This window comes from Microtus oregoni, unplaced genomic scaffold (assembly GCF_018167655.1).
Source record: "Microtus oregoni isolate MIOR12 unplaced genomic scaffold, Mior012 000000F_ref0000247, whole genome shotgun sequence".
NCBI classification, from domain to species: domain Eukaryota; kingdom Metazoa; phylum Chordata; class Mammalia; order Rodentia; family Cricetidae; genus Microtus; species Microtus oregoni.
Genome location: NW_024543059.1, coordinates 30631815 through 30649881, shown reverse-complemented (window position 1 = coordinate 30649881; position 18067 = coordinate 30631815). Strand labels below are relative to the sequence as shown.

General features: G+C 41.8%; 1 protein-coding gene and 1 pseudogene across 2 annotated transcripts in view; both read right to left on the bottom strand.

Annotated features, from left to right (window-relative positions):
* The window catches only part of Oca2 (OCA2 melanosomal transmembrane protein), a 208881-nt gene that overhangs the window by 111329 nt on the left and 79485 nt on the right, over positions 1 to 18067 (bottom strand). The gene's annotated exons all lie outside the window — the stretch shown is intronic.
* LOC121451005 lies at positions 12260 to 12666 on the bottom strand (annotated as a pseudogene).

Genomic DNA, 18067 nt, shown 5'->3' with positions numbered 1-18067 from the left:
TCAATAGATGCAGAGAAGACTTTTTGGCACAACCCTTCCTATTTTCATCAAAAAAGTATAAAGAAGCCGGGTGGTGGTGGCGCACGCCTTTAATCCCAGCACTCAGGAGGCAGAGGCAGGTGGATCTCTGTGAGTTCGAGGCAAGCCTGGTCTACGAGAGCTAGTTCCAGGACAGGCACCAAAAGCTACAGAGAAACCCTGTCTTGAAAAAAAAAGGCTATAAGGAACATATCTCATGATACATATGTCACACCTCCAGCCAAATCTCCAAGAATTTCCAGTAAAATCTGGAGTGAGGCAAGTGTGTGCAGTGTCTCCATTCTCCTTCAGTAGAATCCTACAAGTCTTAACTTTACGAGTAAGAAGAAGTCAATCAAAAAAAAAAAATTCAAATCTAAATGAAAGAAGATCAAGCATTCTTATTTGTAGTTGAAGTGGTTATAGCCCTAAAAGGCCCTAAAGAAACTGTATCCAGCCATAAGGAAAAACTAAATCATACTATTTGCAAGAAAATGGGTGGAACGGGAAATTACTATCTTAAGCAAGGTTACCCAAACTCGAAAGAACAAATGTCACATTTTCTTCTCATATGTGGATCCCAGCTCCTAATTTTTATGTCTGTGTATTTATGTGGGTATGGAAGCTGATAAAAATAAAAAGAGGGAGCATCAGGAGAAGAGGTTTTAAAGTGAGGGAGTCATAGTATTGACACATACGCTATAAAAGTGTAAAGGGGAATTCTGGGAGTGAAACCGTTTAACCAAGGTAGGAACAGGAGATGGGAAAGGAGATAGTTGAAGAGAAGATCAATCAAAACTAAGTATATATGAAAAAGCCAAATGGAAACCTGCTACTTCGTAGATTGGTTTTTAAAAAATGAAGAGTTTAACCAGCAGTACCCTGAATGGATAAATAAAACCACTCCCAGATGCCATAATGTTATTATTAATAGAAGTCCCATTGCCAAGACTGGGATAGATGGCTCCCTGTGAATTGTCAGTGAGGGTGGCCTCTGAGGCTCCTGCAGCAATCCAGGCAGCTACCCCTACCACTGGCTACCCATCAGGACTAGATGGTAAGACCCTACTGCTGAAGCTACCTCCTACTCTGGAAGCAGAATCTAGAGAAACAAAGTCAGCCCTGAACTAGAAACTCTTTTCCTCTTGTGATGGTTTGAATGAGAACAGCTTCACAGGTTCATATATTTAAATGTTTGGTCCCCAGTTGGTAGGACTGTTTGGGCAAGATCGGGTGTGCTCTTGTGGGGAGTAGGTGCAGCCTTTTTGGAGGAGCCGTGTTCCTGGCAATGAACTGGGAGGTTGTCATCAGTAGTTTGACTTAGTTGCGACCCCTGCCTACTGTACCATCTACAGGCCAGGCAGGATGCGTCCGCTGGAGCGGCAGTGGCAAGTCTGTCTTGGGTAACTATTTTCTTTCTGATCGGATTGCAGACTTACTCCTCATCTGTTTCTGTAAACCTAGTCAAGAAGCCTGGGCTGCGGAGGAACCAAGCCTTCCAGAAAAGGCTGCAGCGATTGTACTGCTAACTGGATGTGATATGCTTGCCGAACTGCCTTCTATATATGTACACTTATGCCCATTGATTAGCATTATGGACAGCTTTGATCAGAGTATATGCAGAGACTGTTTGTTTCCCGGCCGCTCAGACCTAAATAATCACACAGAAACTATATTAATTAATTGTTTGACCTATTAGCTCAGGCTTCTTATTAACTAACTCTTACATCTAAAATTAACCCATTTGTATTAATCTGTGTATCGCCACAAGGCTGTGGCTTGCTCAGTAAGGTTCTGGCTGAAATCTTTCTCCTTCGGCAGCTACATGGTGTCTCTTTGACTCGGCCTACACACTCTCTCTCTATCTCTCTGTTTGGATTTCCCGCCTGACTTTATTCTGCTAAGCTATTAATCAAAACAGTTTCTTTGTTAACCAACAGTAATAAAACATATTCATAAATCCCAAATCATCAGAGAAGCATCTTTTTGCAAAGGATAGTTATTACAGAGCATACAACTGGTGAACGTGCTGATTATAAGTGATGATTGAATGTTCAGTCATTCATGGGCATTTCTATCACCCCAGCAAGGCAAAGAGAAGACAGCAGGAAATAGGGGACGGGTTCAGATATCTTCCCTGAGATCATCAGAGGCAGTAGTCCATGGTTTCTAGCGGAGGGGTCAAGATCTTCAGTGGTAGGGCTACTGTTAAGTTGCTTATGCTCCCATAAATAATGTTTGCCAAGCTCTTGTAAAAAATCACAATAACATCATTGGGTGACTGAAAATAAAGACTTGAAAACGGAAGGGGAACAAGTTGGGGAAAAGGAGATGGTGTACAGGAGTAGGAGGGGGACCGAGAGGGTGACTGGGTAAATGTGATCAAAATATCTTACACATGCATATTAAAATATCATGATGAACCCTATTATTATGTATAATTAACATACGCTAATAAAAACTTTCAAAAATTAAAATTGTGTCTTAAGATAAAGATGATTTATTCTAAAATTGAAAGCTTTTTCAATAATAGTAAATTAATTAATAGCTTGAATTACATTAATTGATCTAAGAGGAACATTACCACTATAAATTCTAGAATGAAAAAAAAATCAATCCTTAGAAAAATCAGTACCCATTAATAATTAAAAGACTCAAGAAAATATGAACTGGAACATGTTTTCTCAGTATGATAAAAGGAATAGACCATCTCAGTGTCAGTATCTCATTTAATAGGCGAATGCTAAAATCTTTTCATCTCTACAGTCACAGTTAGAGATCTGCTAAACTTCATGGGCTTGAATTGTAGTTGTACACCTGACTAACATGTAGTTCAGTGGTGTGAAAAGAATGTCCCATCTTGAATTTTGATTGATAGCAGGATACATGGCCAGCATGGGAGGTCTGAGGCGGCTGTGTGTGGGGTTGCCAGCTTGCTGAGTGGCTCTGGACTGGCACCAGGAACGCAACTTTAAAGAGTGTTCTTTCCGTTCTATAGTGGATACGAGTGACTCCCTGTGCCGGGGCTGTCCATGCAGTTTCATTTACGCTGCAAATCCGAATTTCTTCTGGAAGTGTGGAATTTTGTTATCTCTTTAGAGGAGAGTGACCCCAGGAAAAATCTAAGTCTACAAGCCTGTCTCTGGAAGAAAAATCATACGTTCCTGCTGGAGTAGCTGAGTAACAGAGAACTTGACTAGCAACGTGAGGCCTTAGGCTGAATTCTTGTACAGCAGGGGACCACAGGAGGATCTTCATCTAGAAAACCAATAGAGAATATGCTGACAGAGAACAGTGTGCCTACTATAAGCAAAGATGATATGTTCTTATAAGACATAGACCTGGGCTTGAGCAGAGACAAAGAAGACTCATTCTGCTTCTCGACTGGATGAAAATATAAACACACACTGTAAGTTGATACAATTATCTACTGAAAAAGAGAGACTATGAGATAACTGAGCCTGCCAGACATTAAAAGCAAACCAAAAGTTTCACACTGTATCTTTGTATCCTACACGAGTGGATAAGTAGACCATGGGACACAGAGAGAAGTCACAGGTGTGAAAAGTTAGCCCACACAGAGTGGAATCTAGATGGCCCCAATACAAGTATCCTGTTTAGTGAGTGTTCCTGAGACAACAAGGAACACATTTGAACATAAAATAAAATTGGATCCAAGCAGAACAAGAATTCTAAATGAGTCAGAGAATTACGAGTTAAAAATAATGACATCCTAAGCAATGGATAATTTCCCTTTTAGCCTGGACGTACATAAAATATTCCTAAATACAAACAAAAGTCCTCGTGCATAATTCATGAATGTGGTAAATAAAGGTATCTGAAATTTGCATGACAAAAAATAGACACCAGCACATGCAAAGTCACAGCACAACTGTCAAAGTGGGAGAAGAGAGAGGCGCAGCACGCATCATAGCTAGGAAGCTCTGCTCCTTAGTAAAGGAAGGGCTTCTAAAACTGCGAAAGAAAACTCAAAACTCAACAGAAAATGGAACACTGGGCAGGTGTGGTGGTCACATCTGCAATATGAGGAGTCCGAGGCAGAAAGATTTCTGGTTCTAGGCCAGCCCAGGAGAGAAAGCAAGATCCTCTCAAAGAGAAAAGAAGAATGGGAAATTTGACATGAACGCATATCACCAAAAAGGTGTGAAAATGGTTCTCAATCATGAAAAATATGTCAGTTCACTCATGAAGGAAACACAAGCTGAGGGGCTGGAGATGGCGCGGGGATGAAGAGCACTCCCTGTTCTTGCAAAGACCCTTCCGGCATGACCAGCACCTCTACAGCATCTCACAACTGCCTGTAACTCCAGCTCCAGAGTCTCCAACCCTCTGTGCAAGGCTGATTCTCAGACTCACACTTCTGTACCAGATCTGCCTCTTGATTAATAGCCAGCCAAAAGCTGTTCAGACTTCTCTGTAATTAAGAGGAAACACGATCTTCGCTGAACTGTTTTCTTTTTCTTAGATTAATTTCAGGCACAAATTAAATCACTTAGTTCTTATCCCCCTAAGGGTAAACGTTTTGTGGGTTTTTTAAGTTTTTTGTTTGTCTGTTTGTTTGTTTTTTGAGACATGGTTTCTTTGTGCAGCTTTTGAATCTGTCCTGGAACTCACTCTGTAGTCCAGGCTGGCCTCAAAGTCACAGAAATCCACCTGCCTCTGCCTCTCAGTGAGATTAAAGGTGTGCGCCACCGCTGCCCAGTCATTTTATGTTCTTATATTAATAGAAAAGTCTAAAAGTAGCTATACAACTAAATTTTACAAAGGTATATCCTGACTTATTAATATGAAGACAATCGATTCTACATGTATCTATACTATTGTATGGACAGGGAAGACACATTCTCCCATCCTAAGCTTATGTGCAGAAACTGCCTGATTTTTATTGGGATTCTGCAGTGCAGTAATGAATATAAATGAGAAGGAATTGAGACCTAACAACCTTTTCATTCATGTCAAGGCAACAAAGCGATTATGCTCAGTTTGGCTCCCTAATGACTAGGCTGACACAGATAAAGGAGAAAAATACTAAAAATCAATTGTAGGTTATCAAATACCACAAAGCTATGAAGTATTAAAAAGTATTAATAAGTATTAAAAAAATCTAAAACAACCTACAATAAACACCCACGAAAGCAAATGCCATGCAAGTATTCTCACAGAACCACCAATGCTTTCGTGCTCACAATAATATGAAATCGGCGGGAGGCACTACAGTTAAAGCAGACACAACTCAGCGTCAGCGATCTCACCTGCTTCTGAATGGGATGGTTGTCTACTAATCTGGCAGAGCCCTGGGTATTCCAATTAAAGTAATATACAAGTAAATGACAATTAAAAAAATTTACCCATATACCAATCATGACACCTCCGTGTGGCGGAAAATGCACCAGAAGGATCATTCCAGGCCCGTTTTTAAACCCTCTTGGCGATTGGTCTTGCTTTGCACCTTTTCTTAGTCGTTGACCCATTGCTGTGAAGAGACACTATGACCAAGGGAACTCTTTTTTTTTTTTTTTAAGATGCATTGAATTTGAGGCTTGCTTACAGTTTCCAAGACTTAGTCCGTTATCATCATGGCAGAGAGCATGGTGGCAGGCAGGTGTGGTGTTGGAGAGGTAGCTGAGAAATATGTCCTGATCTGTAGGAAGAGAGAGACAGAGACAGAGGGGCAGGCAGAGACAGACAGATTGAGACAGACAGACGAGACTGGGTCTAGCATGGCCTTTGGAAAGCTCAAAGCCCACCCCCAGTGACACACTTCCTCCACCAAGGCCACACCTACTCCAGGAACGTGACACCTTCTAATCCTTGTAATCCTTTCAAAGAGTCTGACAAAGCACAGGATAAAACCGGACTCGCTGAACATAGCGGACAATGAGGACTACTGAGAACTCAAGAACAATGGCAATGGGTTTTTGATCCTACTGCATGTACTGGCTTTGGGGGAGCCTAGGCAGTTTGGATGCTCACCTTACTAGACCTGGATGGAGGTGGGTGGTCCTTGGACTTCCCACAGGTCAGGGAAACCTGATTGCTCTGCGTGCTGATGAGGGAGGGGGACTTGTTCGGGGGAGGGGGAGGGAAATGGGAGGCGGTGGCAGGGAGGAGGCAGAAATCTTTAATAAATAAATAAATTTAAAAAAAAAGAAAAAAAAAACAAAGAGTTCCACTCTCTCATGGCAAAGCCTTCAAGTATATGAACCTATGGGGCGGTTCTTATTCAAACCACGACTATAGAGGACGTTTCTCTTAGAGTGACATGGTTAAACTCAGAATGCCTATCACAGAAAAACTAGCTGCTGAAGGGATTGCTGAGGGACCATTTCCACCTCACCACATCACAGTCTTGGGCCATGAGAGAAAAGACGATCAGAAAGCACAGAATGAAGGGATGTGCCAAGCTTGCCTTCAGAATGGCCACAGTGGAATTAGGCAGATCCGCTCTCCAAGCAAAACAGTCATGACAATAAAATTATTTTTAAAGCATTAAGGTCTCTAGAAGTTGCCCTATGGGTGTATGGGTAACAAATGAAGGCATGTCTTAAATATTCATTTGGGCCACAACCAACTCCTTATCCCCCTACCATAGGCTTAGCCTGATGGAGATGTGGAGAAGACAGGGCATAGTTCTAGGAGGAGGAGCCCACTGACCTTCCTTAGTCTCCAGCTCTGTATGGTATTACTAACTCCAGGAAAGCTGCTCAAAATAGCAAAGGATCTCCACTTCTGCCCCAGACCTTCTAGATGCTACTGTTTCACAGACCTGGACCCTGCCCCCTACCACACACTCATACACATACACACACATTAGACACACACATTCACACAAACACACACATAGACACACACATTCACACACACACACACATTAGACACATACATTCACACACACACATAGACACATACACTCACACACACATAGACACACACACACACACACACACACATCCCTTTGCATTTTCCTGGTTACTGCAGTTATATCTACAATCTGAAGATCTGAGGTTAGGAAACTCAAAGGAGCTTGAATATGTAACAATAGTCTTTCTGGTCTGGGACATCTCACTCAGTATGACCTTTTCTAAATATATTTATCCGTAAATTATTTTTTCTTTTTCTTTTCTATATTGGTTTATTCAAGACAGGGTTTCTCTGTATCTTTGGAGCCTATCCTGGAGCTAGCACTGTAGACCAGGCTGGCCTCGAACTCACGGAGATCCTCCTGCCTCTGCCTCCCAAGTGCTGGAATTATAAGTGTGCACCACCACCACCCAGCTTATCTGTAAATTTTATGGTTTTATTTTTCTTTACAGTTGAATAGTATTCATAGTGCATGTGTATCAAATTTTCACTATCCACTCGTTGGTTGAGGACATTTAGGCAATTTCCATGATTTGGCTATTGTGAGTTGAGCTGTAATGAGCACGGCTGAGCACGTATCTGCAAGGAGGTAAGTTCTACAGGTGTATGCCTTGGGGTGGTGATGGAGGAAGGTCATTGGCTAATAAAGGAACTGCCCTGGCCCATTTTATTGGTTAGAGGATAGGTGGGAGGAGTAAACAGAACAGAACGCTGGGAGAAAGAGGAAGTGAGGTCAGAGTCTTGACAGCTTTCCTCTCAGGAGCAGACGCCTGAGAGAGACGCCATGCCCAGCTCCCGGCATGAAGCTCCGACCCAGGATGGACTAGGCTAGAATCTTCCCAGTAAGACCGGTTCTCACAGATTATTAGAGATGGGTTGATCGGGATGTGAGAATTAGCCAGTAAGGGCTAGGGCTAAAGGGCCAAGCAGTGATTAAAAGAATACAGTGTCTGTGTAATTATTTTGGGCATAAGCTAGCTGAGCAGGCAGCCGGGTGCTGGGAACGCAGCCCCGCTGCACTTACTACTTCATATGGCGCCCAATGATGGAGGAAGGTCATTGGCTAATAAAGGAACTGCCCTGGCCCATTTTATTGGTTAGAGGATAGGTGGGAGGAGTAAACAGAACAGAACGCTGGGAGAAAGAGGAAGTGAGCTCAGAGACTCCACAGCTCTCTCGGGAGCAGACGCCTCAGAGAGAGACGCCATGCTCCCGGCTCCTGGACAGACACACGCCATGAAGCAAGCTGCCAGGTTAGACATGCTGAACCTTTCCCGGTAAGACGGGTGCTCACAGATTATTAGAGATGGGTTGATCGGGATGTGAGAATTAGCCTGTAAGTGCTAGAGCTAAAGGGCCAAGCGTGCTTAAAAGAATACAGTGTCTGTGTAATTATTTTGGGGCATAAGCTAGCCGAGCAGGCGGCCGGGGTGCTGGGAACGCAGCCCCGCCGCCCCTATTACCACATATGGCGCCCACGTGGACAACTGCTTCACATAAAGCCTGAGACAGCTTGGGAAGTAATTCTAGAACAAAATGAAAGCATTGTGCCTGGTTTCTTGGTAGCAGCAATTTCTCGGTTCTACTCTGCTTGCTAGAGGCAAGCAAGCGCCTCATCTAAGAGAGGCTTCCTGACTCAGCTTTAGCTGCAAAGCCTGCAGCTCATTAAGAGGTCCTGCCACGAAACACTTAAATGGTGTTGACAAAAAGCTGAACACATGCTTTTCGGTTTTCAGCCATAACAGGAAAAAAGCTGCGCCGTTTAAAAATGCCGGCTTTCTGGGCCGTCCTGCCAGGGCAAACTCTGACTATTTGAGGCAGGAGGGCTGGCTACCGAGAGAGGACTTGAGTGTTGTCTGTTGTAGCTCGCTTGCTGGCTACAGCCAGTACCTCAGCCATGAGGCTGGAAAGCTAAGGAATGGGCTGGACCCAGCCGGCAAAGCCACGCCTTTAATCCTACTGATATTGCTTGGTAAATTAAAGACTCGTGTGGTCAGAAAAAGAGAGATATACAGTAAAGAGAGATTCAAAGACAAAGAAAATTTCTAAATGGTTTACTGTGTGTTAAAAATTTATGCAGACTAAAAGTTGAAGTTCTTAAAGTAAAAAACATAAAAAAAGGAAGAGAGTGGTTGTGTGTGGTAGCACACGCCTTTAATCCCAGTGCCTAGAAGGCAGAGACAAACAGATCTCTGTGAGTTCAAGGTGTAGTAGTGTACACCTTTAATCCCGAATGCCTGGGAGGCAGAGACAGGCGGATCTCTGAGAGTTCAAAGACAGCCTGGTCTACAGAGTTACTGCAGGTCAAAGATACAGAGAACCTGTCTCAAAAAGCAAAGAGTTAAAAGTAAAAATAAACAAAATAGAGGTTAAAATAAAACGAACAAAGATGGAAAATACACAGAGAATCTTGATACTGTATGCTATTATGCTCTCTTTGAATTATTTGAATGCTGAGGAAGGAGCAACAGCTGCTAAAAGATATTTATTTATAAATGCTGCTGAACTAATCCAACATAGATATTTTGAATTTGGATCTAAGGATATGATACTTTGGAAAGGAGTTTCTTATTTTGTTTTCACAGAGGATGAGACGCTGTTCATTTCTTCTATTCCAATTTGGTATGATGGACCACGCCCTCCTGAAGGGTTGGTGTGAACGCCTTCAAAAAATTGCTTCGCTCAACTGCCAACTGAGATGAAGCTAGCACACAGGTTATACCATGAAAGACCTAATTAACGACGCCCCCATTCAGCAGGAAGCAGTTTGGAGAGAAATAACTACGCCCATATTCCCAAATATTGTTTATAAATGTTCTTTTACATTTAAAGGGGGATATGATAGAGATATGAATAATTTACATTGATATGAATTTTGTTTTAGTGATTTAAGGTCAATTTTGTTATATGTATATGTGTTTCTGATCTTGATTAAGGAACTGTGATTGTGTAGTTCATTTAAAATGTAATGTATAATTAGAAATATAGATTGTTAATAGATAATCATAACAGTCAAGTTTGTAGTCATGTTAGTTAAGATTTTCTAGATGTACATAGATATATTTTAGATAGGCATTCTTCATATTTTTCAAAGATTATAGAATATGGCATTTTAAATGTTTCAATAATTTAGGACTTTTCATGACAATGAGACACTCTGCTCCCGGCAGCACCAATCTACTTCAAGAGGAAGATGGGCATCAAAGAGGCACCTTATGGAGTTTGATAGCCATTTGGGCAAGAAACTGCTCTTGCCTGGACTCTTGCATAAACTGGACACAGAGAACCCGCAGAGAGAGGACTACTGAACTTGCCTAAGGTGAGATGATCTTTCGGGGTTCCTGATTCATGAAAGAGTCTGCGAGACATTCTGCAGGACACAACAGATAGTGACTGAACTGACTTTGAATTTTCCTGCTTTATGGAAATGTCTGCTGGATACCATGGGCCTAAAGGCTGAAGATGGATGCCCCAACGGTACAAAAGAACTTTGGGTGACTGTCCAGGCAGCGAGATGTCTTTGTCATTTCTAGAGTTTGAAGTTTCTTAGTTCTTGTTTACTTAGGTAATATTATATCTTTCTGGAGTCTTTGATGGAGTTAAGAATAGTTAGTTATAGTTTTCCTTAGTTATGATAAAGATTATTGTAACTTTTTCTTGATAACTGTTTTGTTATATGTAATTTTGCTATGTTAAAGCCTTTTTTTTTTTGTTTAAACTGAAAAAGGGGAAATGATGGAGGAAGGTCATTGGCTAATAAAGGAACTGCCCTGGCCCATTTTATTGGTTAGAGGATAGGTGGGAGGAGTAAACAGAACAGAACGCTGGGAGAAAGAGGAAGTGAGCTCAGAGACTCCACAGCTCTCTCGGGAGCAGACGCCTCAGAGAGAGACGCCATGCTCCCGGCTCCTGGACAGACACACGCCATGAAGCAAGCTGCCAGGTTAGACATGCTGAACCTTTCCCGGTAAGACGGGTGCTCACAGATTATTAGAGATGGGTTGATCGGGATGTGAGAATTAGCCTGTAAGTGCTAGAGCTAAAGGGCCAAGCGTGCTTAAAAGAATACAGTGTCTGTGTAATTATTTTGGGGCATAAGCTAGCCGAGCAGGCGGCCGGGGTGCTGGGAACGCAGCCCCGCCGCCCCTATTACCACAGGGTGGTTTAGCTGGGTTATACGGTAGATATATTTTTTAGTTGTTTTAAAAATCTCCACACTTGGCCAGTATGAAATCACACCAATAATGAACAACGGTTCCCTTTCCCCCCATATCCTCGCCAGCCTTTGCTGTTGGTTATTTAGTGGATCTTTGTCCTTCTGACTAAGGTAAGATGAAATCTCAAAGTGTTTTGATTTGCATTTCCCGAATGGCTAGGGTTGATGGGCACTTTCTGAGCTATTCCTTAGCAGTCCTTTTTAATTCTGAGAACTCTCTGTTTGGGTATCAAGCCCACTTTTCATTGTTTTTACTCTGGAGATTTTTGGGGGGCAGGAGTCGTTCGTTTGGTTGTTTTTGTTTTCAGTGTTCCTATGATGTGTATGGCAGTCCTCCGTCAGGTGTAGGAGCAGAAAGGATGCTCTCCCATTCCACGGGCTCCTTCTTTAGCTGTGCAGAACCTTCTGAGTTTTATGAAGTCCCACTTGTCAGTTGTTGGCCTCAAGGCTGGGCTAACAGGCTATTTAGGAAGCCCTTTTCCACACCTATATCAGGTAGGCACTGCCTACGCTTTCTCCCAGCAGTCTCGTCTCTCAGTTTCCACATCAGGATCATTAATCCATCTAGAATTGCTCTTCGTACAAGGTGAGAGAAAGGAGAATAATATTCTTCTTTGGTGGCACCCATCTGTTAAAGACACATTTTTACCCCATTTGTGTTCTTTTTGCCTCTGTCAAATACTAAGTGGTTGGAGTCAGATGCACCCATGTTTGGACCTTCTGTCTTATTACATTGGTCTCCACATCCATTTTGTGTCAGTACCATATTGTTTTATTACTACGGTTCTGAAATAAATCTTGCTATCTGGAAAGGTAATCCTTCCCGAATCATTCTTTTTGCCTACAATTATTTTAGTTATTTGTAGTCTTCTTTGGCTCCATATGAATTTTATAATAGCATTTTTAATTTTTGTAAAGAATGAGATGGGTATTTTAATTAGAATTGTATTAAATCTTTTGGCAAAAATGCTCATTTTTCACAATATTGCAGGAAAATGGTTGGAGCTAGAAAACATTATTTTGAGTGAGGTAACCCAGACACAGAAAGACAGTTATCACATGTACTCACTCATAGGTGGTTTTTTTTTTTCTTCAGTTTTTGTGGTTTTATTTAAACACAAATAAAACATGCATGCAAGCCGTCTACTCATTCTCTTCACTGTGCAGGCTGGCGCTGGGATTGGTGACTCTGAGGGCCGGCTGTGCTGCTCTTTCTACGATGGCTTTTCAGTTCTTGGAGGAAACATTGTGAGCCATCTCAGCACAGTAAGATTTGCTGCACGTCAGCAGCTCCTCCAGCTCCTTGACGCTGTGGACCAGAAACTTCTGGAAGCCACTAGGCAGCATGTGCTTGGTTTTCTTGTTGCTCCCGTAACCAATATTGGGCATTAGGATCTGCCCTTGAATCTTCTCCGCGCCCTGTTGTCAATACCTCTGGGTTTTCGCCAGTTTCGCTTAATCTTGACATATTGATCTGATTGGTGCCAGATGAACTTCTTGGTCCTCTTTTTGATGATCTTGGGCTTCACCAGAGGCCGGAGGGCAGCCATGATGCCGCAAAGAAGATGGCCCATAGGTGTCTTTTAAACATAAAGCAAAGAAAGCCATCCTACAAACCGTTCTTTCAAGGTCTTTGAAGAATTTTGCTGGGATTTTGCTGGGTATTGCATTGAATCTGTAGATTGCTTTTGGTAAGATTGCCAATTTTACTACGGTATTCTTTTCTGTTTGGATGAAATAGTCTATAGAAGTCTGTTAAGTCCATTTGAGTCATAATATCTGTTAGTTCTCTGTTTCTCTGTTCATTTTTTGTCTGATTGACCTGTCCAGTGGTTAGAGTGGTGTGTTGAAGTCTCCCACTATTAGTGTGTGGGGTTAATGTATGATTTAAGCTTTAGAAGTGTTTCTTTCACATATGAAGGTACCCTTGTATTGGGGGCATAGATGTTCAGTATTGCAATTTCCTCTTGGTGGATTTTTCCTGTGACTAATATGAAATGACCTTCTCTTTGTCTCTTTTGACTGATTTTAGCTTGAAGTCTGTTTTGTTAGATATTAGGATAGTTACACCCGCTTGTTTCTTAGGTCCATTTGATTGGTATATTTTTTTTCCCAATCCTTTACTCTGAGATGATGTCTGTCTTTGAGGTTGAGATGTGTTTCTTGTAAGCAAAAGAAGGATGGATTCTGTTTTCGTGTCCAATCTGTTAGCCTGTGCCTTTTTATAGGTGAGTTGAGTCCATTTACATTAAGAGATATTAATGACCAGTGGTTGCTATCTCCTGTTAATTTAGTTTTCATCGTTGGTGATGTTAATTTGTGCATTTTTCCCTTCTTTGGGGGGTTCATTTCTTTCTTTCTTCTACTTAGTTGGGCACAGGGCCTGCTGATCTTGTTTATCTTCCCAAGAACCAGCTGCTATGGTTGCTGATTTCTTTATATTGTTTTCTTTGTTTCTGTTTCATCACTTTCTGCTCTAAATTTTATTATTATTATTTTTTACTGTTGACTGGTCTTTGATTTGGTTTATTCTTGTTCTTCAAAATTTTTGCATTGTGTCATTAAGTCATTTATGCGTGCTCTTTCTGATTTCCGAATGTCGGCACCTCGAGCTATAAATGTCCCTGCTCTCAAAGTGTCCCAGAAGTTTTCTTGTGCTGTATTTTTTATTGTCATTTAGTTCCTGAAAAAATTTTCTTTCTTGATTTCTTCTTCAACCCATCCAACATTCAGTAGTGAACTGTTTAATCTCCATGAGTTTGTGGGTTGACAAGAGATTTGTTTGCTGTCAATTTTACGTGTTACTACATTATGGTGAGAGAGCATACATGGAGTTATTTCAGCCCTTCTGAACTTGGGAGCCTTTGCTTGCTGTCTCGGGATGACCACATCTATTCTAGAGAAGCTCCATGGGCTGCTGAGTAGAATGTGTTTCTCAGGTGTGATATCATCTCAGGTGTGCACACTTCTATTATGTCTATTTAATGTATGATATCGATTAATTCTGATGTTATTTTGTCTGTTTTTTGATCATGTAATCTGCCTATTAGAGAAAGTAGAGCATTGGGTTCATCTACTATTAATGGGTTGACATTGAGACTAGATGCACCACAGTTTGGTGTATCTATGTTAAGAACCATATTATAGCCGGGCGGTGGTGGCGCACGCCTTTAATCCCAGCACTCGGGAGGCAGAGGCAGGCGGATCTTTGTGAGTTCGAGGCCAGCCTGGTCTACAAGAGCTAGTTCCAGGACAGGAACCAAAAAGCTACAGAGAAACCCTGTCTCGAAAATCAAAAAAAAAAAAAAAAAAAAAAACATATTATATTCTTAGTTACCAGCTTCCTTGGTTAGAATGATGTATCCTTTATCCTGTCGGATTAGTGTTTGGAGTTTGGAAGAGGGGTCAAGACAGGGTTTCATTATGTAGATCTGGCTGTCCTGAAACTCACTGTGTAGACCAGGCTGTCCTTGAACTCATGGAGATCTGCCTAAGTACTGGAACTAAAGGTATTAATATTAGGGTAGCAATGCCTGCTTACTTCCTCCTCAAATCGTATTGAAGACCTTTTGTCCACTCTTTTACTCTAAGACCATGCCTCTGTGAAGCTATGTTTCCTGTAGACAACACACAGCTTGTTTCATGGTCCTCTCTGTCAGCTTGAGTCCTTTGGCTGGAGAATTTAAGTCACTGCTATTTAAAGGAATGGCTTAGGGACAGGATAGATGAACTTCCCAGTGAGCGCATGAGCACGCAGGCAAAAAACCAAAAGCTTCCTTCTTTTGCATCCTTTCATGCGGGCTATCACCAGGAAGGGTGGGTCCTTCTACTTCCAATGAGCCAATCAGGAGAAATCCCTCACACATGTGTCCAGTGTTTGGGATTTAGTTATTCCAGGTGTAGGTAAGTGGGCAACCAAGCTTAGTCATAACACAGCTTCAACAGAAGCTTAATGTTCAAGAAAATGTAAGCAGTAATGACTATCTCTCAACAAAGAAAAGCTCGTAACACCAGATAAATGATTGGTAAGTCATTTAAAGAACTAGAAGTGATACTCCTCACACTATTCCATAAAATACCAACGGGGAGAGCACTCATGCTACAATGGGGAGCTCGCTGATGCCAGTGGATAAAACACAACAAAGAAAGAAAAGTATCTGGCAATTCTCCTGATGAACAGGGACACATCAGTTCTCAATAAAATTCTTACAAATGGGATTGAGAAACACATTCAGAAGATTGCACACTATGACTGAGTTCATTTCATTCCAAGTTAACTTTAATATTTGCAAATCAGCAAGTGTAGTTCAGCAGACAAATAGCTTACACAATAGTCTCAGGAGCTACAGAATAGGCCTCTATTATTATTCATTTCTATGAATATTTGTGTAGACAGGCAAGCATGCTCATAGAGGCCAGAAAAGGTATCAGATCCCTCTCAGTTTGAGTTACAGGCACTTGCGGGATGCTCAGCTTGCCATGTGGGTTCTGGGATTTGCACTCTGGTCCTCATGATTATGCAACAAATGTCACCACTCCAACCCAAGAAAAGGCCTTTGCCAAAGTTCAACATCTATTTGTGGTCAAAAAAATCCTGAAGAACTAATAACATAAATAAATCATGATCAGTGTAATATAATAAAGGCCATATGAACTAACAATGTTCTAAAGTGAGGAAATAAGACCATGTCTTCTAAACTCCTAAATGAAGATGACCCACTCTGTCCACTCCTATCAATACACTGCTTGAAGTCTTAACTGGGATGATCAAGAAAAGTGAGAGAAATAAAATAATCTAAATAGGAAATGAAGAAGTAAAATTATTCATATTTGCAAAGGAAGTGAACCTATAATAAAAAGATCCTGATTCACCCACATGAAAACTCTTTGATTTATCTGGTCAACACTTTTAGTAAAGTATCAGGATATAAAAACAAACATGCAAAATTAGTAGCTTTCCTATATACCAAAATATATAGTGAGAAGTCAGAAATAAATCATGTTAAGTATATCTTCAAAAAATAATAATCTTGGCTGCAGCACACAAGAGAGTGGGCTCTGCATCCCATGTGGGGAACACACTAGAGTTGACCCTGTGGTCCAGGTACAGGTGAGCGAGCTCTGAGGTCCTGAGAGCAACAGAGTTGACCCTGCCCACAGTCTCATCTGCCATCCTGAGAGTAACAGAGCATCTGCCATGGAGAAGCATGGGCGAGGGAAAGATGGCCTCACCCCTTCCTCTTTGCTACCTGTAGCAAGCAAGAGAGCTGGTCGTGGGGTCACACAAGACAGTGAGAGAACCAGTCCTACCCCCCACCAGATGCAGGAGAGTGGACCCTGCACCCTGGCCAGGGAGCACACTAAAGTGACTCTGTTCTCCAGGGTGCAGGTAAACAAGAACAGAAGAGTTGACTCCCCACCCCCACCTATCCCACCCCTGCCACAGCCCCTACAGCAATTGATAGAAAGGGCCCTGCACCTCACCTGGGCAAAACAGTAGAGCTGGCCCTGGCGCTATGAGTATGGGTGACCTGGATCTGAAGACCTGAGAGCAAGAGACCTGGTTCCCGCTCTTTGCTTCAGGCTGCGCTGGGTGGGCTAGCCAAGGCAGTGCTGGAGAGCTTACCCAGGTAGTGACCATGAGGGAAAGCTGGCAGACTGACCAAGCCAGCTACCACCAATGTCCAATCAGGGCTAAGAGTTGTCCCATCCCAGTGTCCACCTCATCTATGAACTATGGAGCATGTGAGGGGCTGGACCTACAGATCTGAAACCGCTGGATCTCCATGACACAGGACAACACTAGGATATCCAAGAGGAGCCCCAGTGAGAACCGATTGTTGTAGCTGAAACAGACCAATGATTCATGGCAATGATCACTTGCAAGTAAAGATGAATGGACCAAAGGGTACAATGTGTGACTCACTGGGCCACTCAACAGCTTCCACAGCAAGATTCCTCTTTCTCTCTCTCTCTCTCTCTCTCTCTCTCTCTCTCTCTCTCTCTCTCTCTCATTTGGTTTGGTTTTATCTTTTAAGTTTGGTTTGTTTCAGGCGATTGCAAGGGCAGAGGGCAGATGGGAGAGGACTGGGAGACAAGTGGGATCGGCATGCCTGATGTGACGTCTACAGGGAATCAATAAAAGTTAAAATAATGATGATAATGACAATAATAATAATCTGCAAAGAACGTGAAGACATCTTCAATAAAAATTTTAAGACAGAATCAAATGTGTTCAGTCATGGCCCAGAAGTATATATGACCAAAAATAATAATGAATGAAGTCTAACACGAAATCATAAACTACTTGAAGCATCATAAGGTGTTCAGTTGGTTGGTTAGTTGGTTAGTTGATAGCTGTATTTATTGTTCAGTTCTTGAATGACTCATTTGTGAATGGTTTCACATTCCAATTTTACAAGGTTAAGCACCTGCTAGAAGATTCAAAGAGCTTTAATGCTTATATATTGGCAGGTTCCATATTGTAAAAATAGTCATATCATTAAAAGTAATCTACAGGTTCAGTACAATCCCCATCAAAATATTAACAACAGAATAGGAAAAAAAAACCTTAAATTTCACATGGGATCACAAAAGACTCCAGATAATCAAAGCATGATGAAGCAACAAGAACAGGGCTGGAGACATCACACTACTTGATCTCAATTGTATCACAGAACCATAATATCAAAAATTACACTCTACTGGCACAAAAACAGACACGTAGACCAAAGAACAGAATAAAGTGATGTGCCCAGAAATAAACTCACGCAGCTATAGCCTCCTAACAAAGCTTCCAAAAAGATAAACAGAGAAAAACACAGCCTTTCTCTTTTCAGCAAACACTTCAGGGAACACCAAATGCCCACACATAGAGAAAGGAAATTAAAGCTGTGTTTCTCATCCTGTATGGAATCAGTTCAGAATTACTCCAAGCCCTGGATGAAAGAC